Source organism: Polypterus senegalus, chromosome 13 (genome assembly GCF_016835505.1).
Source record: "Polypterus senegalus isolate Bchr_013 chromosome 13, ASM1683550v1, whole genome shotgun sequence".
Taxonomy (NCBI): domain Eukaryota; kingdom Metazoa; phylum Chordata; class Cladistia; order Polypteriformes; family Polypteridae; genus Polypterus; species Polypterus senegalus.
In genome coordinates, this window is record NC_053166.1 from 44,605,323 (window position 1) to 44,621,829 (window position 16,507).

The window sequence follows — 16,507 nt, forward strand, 5'->3', positions numbered from 1 at the left end:
GGTGGCCGGCTGGCACCGTACGTGCGCTGACTGGCGGGGCAGGTCGCCTTATCTGCGTCTCCCAGGTGTCGCAGCCGCGTTATCTCGTCCGTCCAGCACGCAGCCCCCTCATATTTCACGGAGTTATATTTGACTTCAAGGCTTTCTGACTGTCTAAAGCTGTGACACAACCTTTCAAAAGTAAGTTCTTTCAGTTTTCAGCTATTTTTCTTATCCTTTGTTTATTAGTAAAACGTGGAGGAAACCTTTATAAACTGAGTTGTTAATGCCGGCATACGGAGGGGGTTTGCTTCATTTTACAACCTCCCACCTTTTTTTCCTTTGAAACTCCCGATAAACGGACGCTATTTGATTACCCGAATGTGCGGTTACTACTGAAACAATGGGTCTTGAATGTTTCTGGGGGATTTTAACTTGTTTGCGTTTTTTCTTTCTGGTGGGCTCATGGATCATCTGCAATAATGATGTTTTTAGTGAGCTGCAAAGTAATTTTAAGTGTTTTCTTTTTTTTAAGCAGTTGGTGAGATGACGTTTTTCTTTCAGGTATCCTTCCATTCCTTTTCTGTGAGTGACTTTTCCGTCCTGTACTGTGGCTAGTAGTAGCAGGACCACTGCTGGACCTGTGCATGGGCTGCAGCTCAGGGCCCTGAAATTAATAATTTTTTTTTTTTTTCTGCAAAAAAGAAAATATAAAATAAAAATACAATCTCTTTTTCGCAATTTCATTTTGAAAGCCTGCGCGCTAGAATGCTGCAAAAATTAAAATGAAATAGCCCCATTTTAATTTTATTTTTTGCAGCATTCATGTGCAAGAAAATACCTCCCATAGACGCTCGGGGTTTACGCATCTCCGGGGAACTGCAGGGAGTGACGGAGGGCGGCTGTCGGACAGCATTTGCTATCGCAGAAAAGATAAATATGGACTGTCTGCAAGAATAACCCGACAGCCACAATCCTTCATCAATGGCCGGTGACAGCATTATACCTTCTAGTTCCAGTGATAGTGAAGCATGCGAAGGTGATGGTTTGGAATAAATGGTTAGCCCTGTAAAATAACAGTTCTTTAATGGCATTTTATTCGGAAGGCGTGGTCATTCATTGAACCATCGCTTCTCAAAGAAACCTTTCATTTGGGGAATTATTCTTTGCGTATCAGATTGGTTCCTTGTGCTTTAAATGTGTTTCCTGTGTGTTAAGTGCAGGCCGTAATAGTTAAGGCATTGGAGGTTGTGTGAATTTATAACCCACTACAACCTGCTTGTGGTCAATTGGAAACACAATGAATTACATTACATTTATATCTCAAATGTTGTAAGCTGCCTTGGATGAAAGAGCCAGCCAAATAATAATAAGTGATTACTGTATAATGATATAATATGGACAAAACTGAAATCTTTGCTGTATATTTCAGGATAGTAACAAAGAAAACCTGAACTTCGCCTGTGTTAAAAATCTGAACCCCATTTGAATTATGCAAATCTGTTATCACCTGTTCAAGATTCTTTATGGACCCTCCTACAGATCTTTCTGGAACCTTCATGTGGATTGTTCTTTTTGGCACCAAAAATGGCTCTGTTATGTCGTCATTCTCAAGAACCACACTGGATTGTTTAATGTTTAAGTGGGCACTTCCGAATGTGCATGGTATAGCTTTTGGAAACTTTCAAAGGTGCCATTCTTGGCGCCAGAAAGATTTAAGTAGATAGACCATGTCATCATGCAAAGGAAGAAGTGCACAAATAAATAAATGTCAGGGGGGCAACCCAGTCACCCCCATTTAATAAAAAGAAAATACTCATTTATAATGAAAAGCAAAATGTAGTGCTTATGGCTTTGAGCCTTTATCTGCCCTCTTTGTAAGTTTAGCCCACTCGGGTCGGTCAACACTATTTCATCAGACCACCTGCTCAACATAAGAAATGCTCAGTCCGGCCACCATTTTCTCTGTGACACTGGCGCACAAGTAAGCGTGCTACCTGTGTTACATATTGATGAGGCTTCAGGGAGAGAAGGTCCTGTGCTGGAGGCTGCTGATGGCACTAGGAACCCCCTTATAGAACACAGCATGCCATCTTATCTTTCAGTGGAAGACGTTTCACTTGGATATTTGTCTTAGCCAAGGAGGCCGGCTCCTGCTGGGCACACACTTCCTGTGTGCAAATGGGTTGCTGGTTGATGTTAAGAACCATCGCCTTGTAGATGCAATGGGCTTTTCCACCCTTCCATGCACACTCAGCAGTGTTACTACTTCTTCCCTGTACAATATGATGGCTGCGACTTGTAAACTATGACTTGGCCCACCTTCTAAACGAATTCCCCCAGCTATTCAAACCCACTTTTTCCACAGTGGAAACCAAACATGGCGTAGAACACAACATTTCTACTTCTGGCCCACCAGTCCGCGCCCCTGCCCGTCATCTGGCCCCTGACAAGCTGGCTGCTGCAAAGGCTGAATTTGCTGACATGGAAGGGCTAGAAATTGTGCGCTGATCAAGCAGCCTGTGGGCATTGCCCCTCCATATGGTGTCCAACCATGTGGGTATTACCGCTGCCTGAACACTCACTCACACTGTCCCGGATCGCTACCCAATACCACACACAGGATATCTTGCCACGGCTCTCTGGGAAAACAATCTTTTCAAAGGTGGACCTGGTCTGTGGCTACCACCAAGTACCAGTGCACCCGGCAGACGTCCCCAATGCGCCAGTCATCACCCCCTTCAGATTGTTTAAATTCCTGTGTACACCATTTGCCCTTAAAAACGCTGCACAAGCATTCCAGGGGTTGATGGACTCTGTCCTCTGCAATTTTTACTTCCTTTTTGACTATACTAAGATGACATTTTGGTTGCCAGCTCCTCCAAAGTTGAACACCTCGCCCATCTCTGAGCCTTGTTTGTACACCTGAGCCTGCATGGGTTGATTATCAATCCCGCTAAGTGTCTGTTTGGAGTGTGCCCATCATAGATTTCCTGGGGCATCACATTCCAAAAGAGGCTGTGATTCCTTTGACTTCCAAAGTCTTTGCTGTCACCAGTTTTCCACAACCCTCACCATGCCCACCCTCCAGGTATTCTTAGGGCATGGTCAATTTCTACCAGTGCTTTATTCCTCGGGCAGTACTCATTATGTAGCTTTTATATGAGGCACTACAGGGAAGTCTCCTATCACGTAGTCCAAAGACCTGGACAAGGCATTTATGAACACCAAACTTGCTTTAGCTGATGTGGCCCAATGCTCCACTCGCTCTTACAACTGATGATCTGAACCATGCAGTGGGGGCGTTGTTTGAACATTGGGCTGAGGATGCATGGCAACCATTGGTGTTTTTCAGCCAACATTTACGGCCCAATGAACGCAAGTATAGCCCCTCCAACTGGGAGCTACTGAGTTTGTACCTGGCCATTCAACATTGCCATTTCTTACCTGAAGGCCGGCCAATCACTCTATTTGTCGACCACAAACCACTTTTTCTTGCAATGTCCAAAGTTGCTGAGCCATGGTCTGCCTGGCAGCAGTGGCACCTGGCATACATATCAGAGTTTACAACAGATGTCCAACATGTCGAGGGTAAGAACAATGTGGTGGCTAACTGTCTCTCTTGGCCCGCACTAGTAACCATACACATTGGAGTTGACTCCTCCCAGCTGGCAGCTGACCAAGCTGAGGACCCGGAGGTCCAGGCACTTCACTTAGCAGAAACCGCCTTGCAATTGGATGGCACTACTGCTAAGCTCTTGTGTGACAGCAGCACAGGTTACCCACAGCCAATTGTCCCCAGCAACTGGAGATGGCGCATTTTTGACACCATACATAGCCTCTCACATCCAGGGTGGAGTGCATCCCAACGTTTGGTGGTGACAAACTTTTTTTGGTGGGGCCACAGAAAATATGTTCAGAGCTGGGCAGCAGCTTAAGTGTTACATGCCAGAAGGCTAAAATATATCGCCATGTTAAAGCCCCACTGATACCTTTCTTGGCTACTTGCCATTTCGACCATGCTAACGTGAACCTGGTAGGCTCCCTTCCTCCTTCTCATGGTTTTACACACCTGTTAACTGTTGTTGACAGGGCCACCAATGTGGCCTGAAGCTGTTCCTTTGATGGCCGCAAATGCAATAGAAGTATCAAGGGCTTTTGTCAGCATTTGGGTTGCACGGTTTGGCACATCAACTTAGGCGCACAGTTCTCCGCTCTGGGCTTCAATGGCACAGGATTTGTGACGACACTGCACCACACCATTGCCTACCACCACCTAGCTAATGGGCTTTGTGAAGGATTTCACCGGTCACTAAAGTCAGACCTCAAGTCCTCTCTTACCAATGACAGCTGGGTCGACCATCTGCTGTGGGTGCTGTTGGGGCTACACATGGCTCCGAAAGAGGATCTGCAGGTCTCTTCCGCTGAACTGCTGTTCTGCTCAGCCTGTCCATGTGCCCAGGGATTTTATCCCTCAGAGTTCTGTCCCCTGGACTGCATCCCAACATTGCTCTCCAATCCAGGACACAGCAGTCAACTTGCAGCTAGCGCCTCCTGCCTAGCACAGCTCACCTCACTCCTAATTCCCATACCACCTGCATTCAACGAAGTTCGAGTTTGTCGGTGCACGAGGTGCATAATGGCTACTGAAACCACCTTATGATGCCCCTTTCAGAGTCCTGGAATGTGGAGACAAAATGTTGGTGCTTGACATTGGTGGCAAACAGCAAACAGTCTCGGTGAGTCGCCTCACACATGTGCGCAGATTCCTCTCAGGTTTTCAACTCTTTTCTGGCCCCTGCTTCCCCTAACACATCTGTACCTACTTAGCATGCAGATGTTAATTTTCTGGTCTGGTCACAACCCTGCCTGCTGTAGTGCGTGTATGTGAATTCAGTGTTGGGGGCTGGAGGCGATGCACCATTATAAGGACACAATTCACGTGCAATGCAGTGTGGGAGAAGGTGGAGTGATGGGTGGAGAGGCCACAGTTACAGTTATATATATCCTTTCATTATTTTGCTTGTGTCCGTCTGTGCTCGATATAAACAACAGCTGCCACAACTACTACAGGTATCGAGCAGCATTTGGGGGCAACAAGGGGGGCCCTGCTTTTGAGGTCCTCGTGTCCCAGTGGAGCGGATTTGTCAAGTTATTTTCTCCAGTATATACAGGGTGGTCCAGATCTAACTATGCAATTTTCATTACGCTATAGCTAATCAAGTTTATTACATAGAAAATCACCCGAAAAATCCCAGACTATCGAGAAGTGTGCAAACTGACGACATGAAGAATCGTCTTTGCACCGAAATGGAATTGTCCCCACATAAATCAAAGTCATCCAGACGATCTGGATCTGCATAATTAGATCTGGACCATTTGAGATGCTTCTAAGAGGAACCCTTTTAAAGTTCCTCTTCAAGGTCAAATTCCATACATGTATGTCTTTGAAAACATTTCACGGTCCACCTTTATCGCCTGTAAAGGGTCGCCAGTATAATCCCTTCCTAAAATAGGTATTGCCCATTAGTCGCTGGGTTGGCTTCTGTTTTGACTTGGGAACAAATGATAGCTTGTCACTTATGACTCATTCGTGTCCGGAGAGCCTACCATTATTTCTTAGTCGAGTCTTTGGTTCAGTTTGCTGCAGTAGGCCTAATTGAAACAGTGTGGGAAGTGTTTGGTAGTGGAATGCACAGCAATGTTTTATTACTTGTTTACCTGTATTGCTGTCGATGGCATAAGTGGAAGAGATCGTGGTGCACTTTTTTAATAGATTACAGTGATCCCTCGCCATATCGCACTTCGACTTTCGCAGCTTTACTCTCGTGGATTTTATATGTAAGTATATCTAAATATATATTGCAGATTTTTCGCTGGTTCGCGGATTTCTGCGGACAATGGGCCTTTTAATTTATGGTACATGCTTCCTCAGTTGGTTTGCCCAGTTGATTTCATACAAGGGACGCTATTGGCGGATGGCTGAGAAGCTACCCAATCAGAGCACGTATTACGTATTAAATAAAACTCCTCAATGATATACGATATGCTTCCCGCACGGTGCTTTGCATACTTAAAAGCCCGAACAGCACGTATTGATTTTTGATTGTTTGCTTTTCTCTGTCTCTCTCACTCTCTCTGACATTCTCTGCTCCTGATGGAGGGGCTGTTTGCACACTGGCCTAGAGGATATGGACACTCCTCAAAAAAATGCTGAAAGACTACCTTCACATTGCTCCCTTCCTTGCGGCTGCATTATCGCGGTGCTATGCATACTTAAAAGCCCGAACAGCACACATTGATTTTGATTGTCTGCTTTTCTCTCTCTCTCTCTCTGACATTCTCTGCTCCTGATGCGCATTCCTTTGAAGAGGAAGGTATGTTTGCATTCTTTTAATTGTGAGACGGAACTGTCACCTCTGTCTTGTCATGGAGCACAGTTTAAACTTTTGAAAAAGAGACAAATGTTTGTTTGCAGTGTTTTAAAGTCCCTGTCTCTACAACCTCCTGTGTTTCTGTGCAAATCTGTGACCCAAGCGTGACAATATAAAAATAATAATATAAACGTATGGTTTTTACTTCGTGGATTTTCACCTTTCATGGGGGTTCTGGAACGCAACCCCCGCGATTGAGGAGGGATCACCGTATATCATTATATTTTGATAAAGTCTGCGTGTTATCTTGCAAAAGTGTAGCTGAATACTGTAATGAGAAAATCCGGTGTATGTTAACAATATTTTTATTAAATTCACACACAAGTTTAGACTATCCACACATACCGGTAACAGTGTTTAACGTAACTGGCTCCGTGTAGGGTTGATCAGCCCTAGGCCTCGCAACACCCCTAAGGCCGCCTCTGATAGGTACAGTATATCCCTCCACAACAACAGTGAGGAATGCCTGTTCTTGACAGAATTTTGGTGTTAGGCTTATCTTCAAGTCTTCAATTCTTCAATGTGACCAGTTATCAACTGTGGTATTTGACTGTTAATTTGGTCCATACTTTGTTACTCACTGAAACTGCTTTGTGACACTACCATTTTACTCCTCCTTTTTACTTCACTTCAATGTAAGCCTTCTGATAAAATGTAAGGGCACATACAGCCTAGCTGTGACCAATAGAAACGGTCTCGCTGGCCTACATACTCGCACCAACGCACAGAAGCAGAAACATCGGCATCACGCCAGACCAACCAGCACAGACAAGATGCCTTAGAACAACAAAGACAACGTATGACAAACCACAGAGCAACATTATCCGAAGATCGGCGGAAGCAAGTCTTACACCTAGAGATTGAATGAGAAACAAATTACAGACGACAAGAAACATTACAACGGAAAAACTACAGGAATTCCATAACACTGACAACTCAAAACAAGATATTCCCCTTCTATTCAATTACAGCGTAGGCAATTCCACGTTCATTTAGCATTGTATGACTATCACCAAGTCACAACGACAAACGTTTAATAATGTCAGAGTTTATTCGCCAGGCCCTGTTTTTACCCATGGCCACTTATACACTATATTGTTCCAGAGTTAGATACTTTATTAATCCCAAGGGGAAATTCACATACTTCAGCAGCAGCCCACTGATAAAGAACAATATTAAATTAAAGAGTGATAAAAATGAAGGTATAACAGACAGACAATAACTTTGAATAATGTTAACGTATACTCCCCCGGGTGGAACTGAGGAGTCGCATAGTGTGGAGGAGGAATGATCTCCTCAGTCTGTCAGTAGAGCAGGACGGTGACAGCAGTCTGTCGCTGAAGTTGCTCCTCTGCCTGGAGATGATCCTGTTCAGTGGATGCAGTGGATTCTCCATGATTGGCAGGAGCCTGCTCAGCGCCCGTCGCTCTGCCACGGATGTCAAACTGTTCAGCACCGTGCCTACAATAAAGCCTGCCTTCCTCACCAGTTTGTCCAGGCGTGAGTTACATTGAAACCCGGGTTAAACATACAGGTACTAGCGGGATACACACAGGGGAATATTTTAGCTGACAATAATGTTTATGCTACAAATGGCATTTTCTGACAATTATTATAGATAAAGTAAATTATGTTACCTGACGGCCACACATACTGGATTTCTCTTTTTATCCAATATGTTCTATTAACCTGTTCATGTTACACTTTGTATGGCAAATACTCATCCTGTTGTAAGTGACTATAATAACATCCCATACTCATTATGTGACTATTCTAATATTGAGTCCTCTCATAAGTCACTACTTATTAAAATAATCTCCTTTCTTACTGTAACGAGTGTTGTTCTTCAATCCCTCATCATCAATTCATTAATGCTTTTATTTTTGCAAAATTTTTGCAAGCACGATTTGCTAGTATATAGTTTAAGCACGTTCAGTAATGAGAAGTCAAGCAAAATGACCCATTTTATTGGCTAACTAAAAAGATTACAATATGCAAACTTTCGAGGCAACTCAGGCCTCTTCTAAAAAGTCATTTTACTTGACTTCTCACTACATTCATACAGTCATATGAAAAAGTTTGGGAACCCCTCTCAGCCTGCATAATAATTTACTTTCAACAAAAAAGATAACAGTGGCATGTCTTTCATTTCCTAGGAACATCTGAGTACTGGGGTGTTTCAGTGAAGCAGTATTTAGTTGTGTGAAATTAAATCAAATGTGAAAAACTGGCTGTGCACAAATGTGGGTCCCCTTGTAAGTTTTCTGCTTTGAATGCATGTAACTGCTCCACACTGATTACTTGCAACACCAAATTGGTTGGATTAGCTCGTTAAGCCTTGAACTTCATAGACAGTTGTCTCCAATCATGAGAAAAGGTATTTAAGGTGGTCAATTGCAAGTTGTGCTTTCCTTTGACTCTCCTCTGAAGGGTGACAGCATGGGATCCTCAAAGCAACTCTCAAAAGATCTGAAAACAAAGATTGTTCAGTATTGTGGTTTAGGGGGAGGCTACAAAAATCAATCTCAGATGTTTAAACTGTCAGTTTCAACTGTAAGGAATGTAATCAGGAAATGGAAGGCCACAGGCACAGTTGCTGTTAAACCAACTCAGGTCTGGCAGGTCAAGAAAAATACAGGAGCAGCATATGTGCAGGATTGTGAGAATGGATACAGACAACCCACAGATCACCTCCAAAGACTTGCAACAACATCTTGCTGCAGATGGTGTATCTGTACATCGTTCTACAATTCAGTGCAATTTGCACAAAGAACATCTGTATGGCAGGGTGATGAGAAAGAAGCCCTTTCTCCACTCACGCCACAAAGAGTCGCTTGTTGTATGCAAATGCTCATTTAGACAAGCCAGATTCATTTTGGAACGAAGTGCTTTGGATAGATGAGACAATAATTTAGTTATCGGGTCATAACAAAAAGCGCTTTGCGTGGCGGAAGAAGAGCAGCGCATTCCAAAAAAACACCTGCCATCTACTGTCAAATTTGGTGGAGGTTCCATCATGCTGTGGGGCTGTGTGGCTAGTTCAGGGACTGGGGTCCTTGTTAAAGTCGAGGGTCGGATGAATTCAACCCAATATCAACACATTCTTCAGGATAATGTTCAAGCATCAGTCACAAAGTTGAAGTTAAGCAGGGGTTGGGTATTCCAACAAGACAATGACCCAAAACACAGTTCGAAATCTACAAAGGTATTCATGCAGGGGGAGAAGTACAATGTTCTGGAATGGCCGTCACAGCCCCCTGACTTGAATATCATTGAAAATCTATGGGATGATTTGAAGCAGGCTGTCCATGCTTGGCAGCCATCAAATTGAACTGAACTGGAGAGATTTTGTATGGAAGAATGGTCAAAAATACCTCCATCCAGAATCCAGACACTCATCAAAGGCTATAGGAGGTGTCTAGAGGCTGTTATATTTGCAAAAGGAGCCTCAACTAAGTATTGATGTAATATCTCTGTTGGGGTGCCCAAATTTATGCACCCATCTAATTTTGTTATGATGCATATTGCATATTTTCTGTTAATCCAATAAACTTAATGTCACTGCTGAAATACTACTGTTTCCATAAGGCATGTCATTTATTAAAAGGTTGCTACTTTGAAAGCTCAGCCAATGATAAACAAACTTGTTACCCAAACTTTTTCATATGACTGTAATTGCTAACATGGTACAACACCCTAGCACGTTCAGTATTAAAGTTCAGTCGTTTTTGCCTCCATTGAGAAAGCGTTGTCTGGCGTGTTTTCTTCCTTCGCTGGGCGCTACACTGTCACCTACTAACTAGGAGAATACCGACGCAGTGATTTAACAGGCCGCAACAAGTATGAGTGTGTTTCGATCGCTGAGTGCGCGCTTGCTTTGCTTTGCGGTCTTCTCTCCGGCTTCATGTGCTAAGTGTACACGAGCTCGCTCTTGTTCACAGTCTGTAAAGCACGTGCTGTTGGTGGCAAGAGTGCCACTGGAGTGGCAGCCACCTCATAAAGCTGCTCACCCTTATTTCTGGAAATAATTTAAATGACCGTGATGACGTGTGGCAAAACTTACAAATGTCAAAAGACTTCAACAGCATTCCTGAAAACATGAAAATTCCAGAGTACCGCTATAAATTACAGGATATGAAAAATGGTCTTGAAGAACCAAAATCTCAGTTCATGTCAGATTTTATGACAGACTGGACTCTTTTATCCCACTCTGTTAGTTGTTTAGAGAGAATTTGTGTGAGATCATCTGCGTTAAAACAATTAACACAAATAAGTTAAAGCAGAGTCTTCTAAAGACAGTCTTCTAACAAAGCAACAGAACATAATAACATTTGTGCAACTTGGAATCCAAAAAAAGAATAAATAAGAGCTCTTCAGGATGGAGCAGTATATAAGATATTCTGAAAGACTCAAAAATGCAAACATTTCTAACAAAATGCTAACAATCGTTAAAGATTCTGATGAGGATTAATAAAATCTAAGTTACGTATACTGTATACTGTATTTGTAACACTGACCGTCAGTAAATACGTAAAAAATAATTTAGTTTAATTCTGCCTTATTGAGTTTTATGTCATCTATGTTTTTTATGTAGAATTTGAGGTTATCTGAGTACGGGATCTTGGTGTTTTAGGAAACCCCACTAGTGAGCCTCCCTCCTTTGACTGCTATCTGATCTCTCCTTCTCCTCGACTGGCGTTCTCTGTTCCTCATTTCACTTCTAGCCCTCATCTGCTTCAGTCACTTCACTGGCCTCCTGTTGCTTCAAGGATCCAGTTCACAACTCTTGTCTTGACTTTCAGTTCTCTGCATGGTTCTGCTCCTCTATGTCTCCAGTATTTAGTATCTCTCCAAGTCCCTTTAGGAAGTCTTTGTTCTGCCTCTTCTTGTCTGCTGACCATCCCATCTCATGCCAGACGTGCCAAGGCTGGACAGTGCTTGTCCGTTCTTGCTCCAAAGCTGTGGAATGATCTACCTATATCTATTCAAACTGCACCCAATGGAGTCAGCTTTAGGAATCTTTTGATAAGGCACCTTTTCATTAAATACTTTGGAACTGCTTACTGTAGTTTCTCTTCTACAAGATAGCTGCTATTGTACTGACAAAGAGTTTAGGATACTGATGTTTGTCTTAGTCTAGCTGTAGGTTTAATTATGTAGTAGTGCTACTCTCTCATGCTCATTTTTTTATCTTTTTCGCTGTTGCTTTGCAAGTCGCCCTTTGATAAAGATGTCTGCTATATATATAATAGTAATAGTAATACTTTCTGTTCTTCCTTAGTGGCTATTCAAGTTTAGGAGACTCCATCCCTGAGTACAACGATTAAACGTTAAGGTGTCAGAGTGTTTTTCCAGACCAATGCCAAAAGTAGCCATCTGTTTGACTGACAGAGACATAGCAACCGGATGGACACACAAACACTTATCCTTTTATAAAGGTGGATAGATGATAACAGATTTGTGAAATACCAATGGGTTCTCAATTTAAATGGCCTCTTGCTGAATTCAGTACCACAGGCTAAGTTCACATGTTCTTGGTTTGATGGTATCTTCCTAGGTAGCCTACTATACATTGTCACAAATACAGTCCACAGACATCAGAAAGGTTTCGGGACAGCCACCCATATATTATACCCTGGCTGCAATTGAGTAATTTTGGTTGAGATGTTCACAGGTTTGAGTCCGAAACAGAACTGATTTAAAAGTGAATATGTGCTGGTTTTAAAGGCCAGGACGGGAAGTGTCATCATCGGGACCGGAGGTACCGTCATCAACAGCACCGGAACTGGAAAGTGATGTCTTCATGACAGGACGTGGTGTCATCAATAGCACGGTACTGCAAGTGATGTTATCAATGACCCCGGTGCCAGAAGTGATGTCATCGATGACCCCGATACTGGAAGTGATGTCATCAATGACCCCGATACCGGAAGTGATGTCATCAATGGCCCTGGTACTGGAAGTGATGTCATCAATGACCCCAATACTGGAAGTGATGTCATCAATGACCCCAGTGCCAGAAGTGATGTCATCAATGACCCTGATACTGGAAGTGATGTCATCAATGACCCCGGTACCAGAAGTGATGTCATCAATGGCGCTGGGACCTAGCAGGATTTCCAGTGGATGGTCTGCAGAGGATTGAGAGAGAAAGTCAGTGCCGCTTGCCACCCCCAGGTCTGGCATGATATTACTATTATTCAGGCTCTTCAGCTGCCTCCATTATTTTATCAACATATTAGTAACCTTTTAAAGCCCAAAGAACCAATGTCATGTGCTTAGAACCTTTCCCAGATTTAAGTGTTTCTTTCTTGAGCAATGGTTCTATGAGGAACCACACAGCTCAATGAAATGCCATTATGGGACTATTATATTTAAGAGTGTAGCAAGGCACCAACAATGGTTCAATCCAGGGACCCAAAGCCCACCCATGCTCAGGGTGGCCCTACTACTGGACCGAGCAGAGAGTCTGTCCTGTCTAATTATTTGGAAACAATGACTTGAGTGTCACATTGACTTGTCTGCCCATTTGTACTGAACATTTCTTGATGTGCATACAAGTAAACGTGGCAGTGCCACTTATGCTCTCATTGTTGTTTATGCCCGTGTCTGCACTGCTCATTGCCTATCATCAGTATTTAGATATACATTAATAATGTAGGAAAATATAATATAAAATAAACTGTGAAGAGAAAGAATTGTGAAAGAAGTGTTTAAAGATATGGCAAGGAATACAAACATCTATGAACTTCTCAATTAACTAAACAATGAGATCTTATCCATCCATCCATTATCCAACCCACTATATCCCAACTACAGGGTCACGGGGGTGTGCTGGGGCCAATCCCAGCCAACACAGGGTGCAAGGCAGGAACAAACCCTGGGCAGGGTGCTAGCCCACTGCAGGGCGCACACACACACATGCCCACACACCAAGCACCCACTAGGGACAATTTAGGATCGCCAATCCACCTAACCTGCATGTCTTTGGACTGGGGGAGGAAACCCACACAGACACGGGAAGAACATGCAAACTCCACGCAGGGAGGACCTAGGAAGCGAACCCGGGTCTCCTAACTGCGAGGCAGCAGTGCTACCCACTGTGCCACTGTGCCGCCCATGAGATCTTACTGGTTGGAACAAAAACCAGCTGCCTTGGTGGTCTACTGAAACTGGAGCCACGTCTACTCAAGGACCTCATTTAGTTATTGACATTACACGCCTAATTACAGAGTACATTAGTCAACCAGTGATTTATGTCATTTACAGAAGTACAACTTTCATAGTTACTGTTGCTTGAAGTTAGCATGAAAAGACACAAAGACTTCAGTAATTAGTCTCCCCGAATGTGGCATAGTCAGCGTCCCAGTATTACTGCCGTTCTAGTGCAGAAACAGTACATGTCTGACAATGTGATTATTACGCTGAGTGACTCACTTTTGAAATGTCAAGTGCACAAGCAATGGATGAAAATGCTGGTGAGGTGAACTCGGAGACCATTACTTTACTACTCATGATGCATGAATGCATTTGAGTCGGGTCTGTGATTATTGTAATGCCACCTACATTTATACGTCATTTCAAAATAATTTAAGAAAACTGAACAAAAAGCCTATTATCTGTGCTCATTTCAAACTTGGTCATATTATTCAATACATATTAGGCGATTTAAAATAAAGACATGCTGAGCCTTCAGTTTTATGTTCATTTTGTTCCTGTTCATCCATGAGATACCACAGACACAACTCTTTGTTCTTGCCACCAACTCAGACATTACTGTTTACAAATTTGTCATTTGTTATTTTAAAAGTCCATTGATTATTATTCTTTCTTACTGTTATTTATTTGCACCCTGTCCACGCTCTTAGTAACTCACAACCTGGCTGATGCAACTTGTCAACACCATTCCAGAGCCACCCCGTCACATTCTTTGTCCTCGGTGGCCGCTTCCAACTCCATGCAGACTCTTGGAAATAGTGGGGTGGTCTTTGTTTTCAGTACGGCAGGTTACAAAGACACATCAGCAGGGGGTCTTAAGTGCTGCTCTGTTAGTGCCGTGGCAGTCATGTTAAAGGCTGTATTTCTGGCTGGAGATCTGACCAGTATATGTGGGCAGGTGAACCTCTGTGAGAGGACATGCAAATGTAACAGTCTTTCAGCCGTTATCCTTCACTGAACTGATGCCGCAAGCGGTGATCCAGGTCCAGATCTCCCCTTTGAGACTCCTCCATGGCTTCTCTGCAGCGCCTCTATGATGTGCCTCATCCATTGCCTGTGCAGTTTTTACCACTTGCCCTGCTTCACACAGATTACCTGGGGTCACTGGCAACTTCATCTGCTACACTTTCCTCAGCCTCATAACCCTGAAGCTCCACCAGCATCCACACACTCAGGCCAATGGACCTTAGCAGATAGAGAAGCGTTGGTGGAGCTGTATAGGTGGCAGTCTGTCAGCAGTTTTCTCCAGCAGCATTCCAATATCCTCAATCTCAACTACTCCTCAGAAGCGCCTGGCAAGTCCACCTTAGGTCTCTGTGCCACTTGGCGCTTTGCAAATTTAGACGGTAGGTTTTCACTCATCCCACTTCTGACACCAGTGTAGTGCACCACTGTGGTAGTCACAGGTGCCAAGTGCCAATGCAGTTCTTTGCTGTTTAGCATGTTTTTCTTAGGTAGCTCTCTGTCCTCACAGGGACCACTTCCCATTGCCACACTTGTTGGAATTCATTTGTGACTTTGTAAGCTTGCCATCTTTCTCAAGTATGTATCTCTGCATCCCTGATTCTTCACCCTAGAACTCCAAGCAGGTGGAGATGACTCCAAAGGATGCCAATAGATGCATACCTCCAGTAACACCCTAGAGCTCTAATTAGGTGGAGATGGCTTCAAAGGGTTACACTGTGGTTAAGATTAGGGTTATGGGAAGGTTATCTGACACAAATAATGATAACTGTCCATTAAGACAAGTCGATATACTTGGAGCTGTAGACTGCAGAAATCCCAGACTCGTTTTTCTGCTCTTTTACAAGATGGATTGCCAGCTCATACTGTTAGGGACTCACAAACAAGCTGAGGCAACTTGTTGGGTTCGTTACAATATATTTATACCAGGGCTGGGAAAACTATGAGCAGTCCAGTACAGTAGTAAACCTAAAACTAAATGGCTGAAAGTTTCTTTAGCTTGACTCCATCTCATACGTCTTCTTCTTTCGGTTGCTCCTGTTAGGATTATCTTGCTCCATATCTTCCTGTTCTCAGGATTATCTTGCTCCATATCTTCCCGTTCTCTGCAATTTGCTCTGTTACACCAATCACCTTCTTCATGTCCTCCCTCACCACATCCATAAATCTTCTCTTAGGCCTTCCTCTTTTCCCTTTTGCTGGCAGCTCTATCCTTAACATCCTTCTCCCAATATACCCAGCATCTCTCCTCTGCACATGTCCAAACCAACGCAATCTCCCCTCTCTGACTTTGTCTCCCAACTGTCCAACTTCAGCTGACCCTCTAATGTCCTCATTTCTAATCCTCGTGCATCCTTGTCACACCCAATGCAAATCTTAGCATCTTTAACTCTGCCACCTCCAGTTCTCTCTCCTGCTTTCTGGTCAGTGCCACCGTCTCCAACCCATATGCCATAGCTGGTCTCACTACCGTCCTGTAGACCTTCCCTTTCACTCTTGCTGACACCCGTCTGTCACAAATTACTCCTGACACTCTTCTCCACCCATTCCACCCTGCCTGCACTCTCTTTTTCTCCTCTCTTCCACAATCGCCATTACTCTGTACTGTTGATCCCAAGTATTTAAACTCATCCACCTTCACCAACTCTACTCCTTACATCCTTACCATTCCACCGACCTCCCTCTCATTTACACACATGTATTCTGTCTTGTTCTTACTGACCTTCATTCCTCTCCTCTCCAGAGCATATCTCCACCTCTCCAGGGTCTCCTCAACCTGCTCCTGACTCTCGCTACAGATCACAATGTCATCAGCAAAAATCATAGTCCACGGGGACTCCTGTCTAATCTCGTCTGTCAACCTGTCCATCACCAATGCAAATAAGAAAGGGAGCAATAGTAAATTTAAAATT

At 43.6% G+C, this 16,507-nt stretch overlaps 1 protein-coding gene across 3 annotated transcripts in view; it reads left to right on the plus strand.

The window, feature by feature from the left end:
- The first annotated feature begins 100 nt into the window (after positions 1-100).
- The window catches only part of plac8l1 (PLAC8 like 1), a 47,443-nt gene continuing 31,036 nt past the window's right edge, over positions 101-16,507 (plus strand). For 2 of the 3 annotated variants that reach the window (XM_039776433.1, XM_039776435.1), the window contains exon 1: positions 101-180. The gene's annotated coding sequence lies outside the window, so the exon portion shown is untranslated. Of the gene's footprint in view, positions 181-517; positions 565-16,507 lie in introns of all 3 variants that reach the window. The other variant, XM_039776434.1, reaches the window with a different exon arrangement.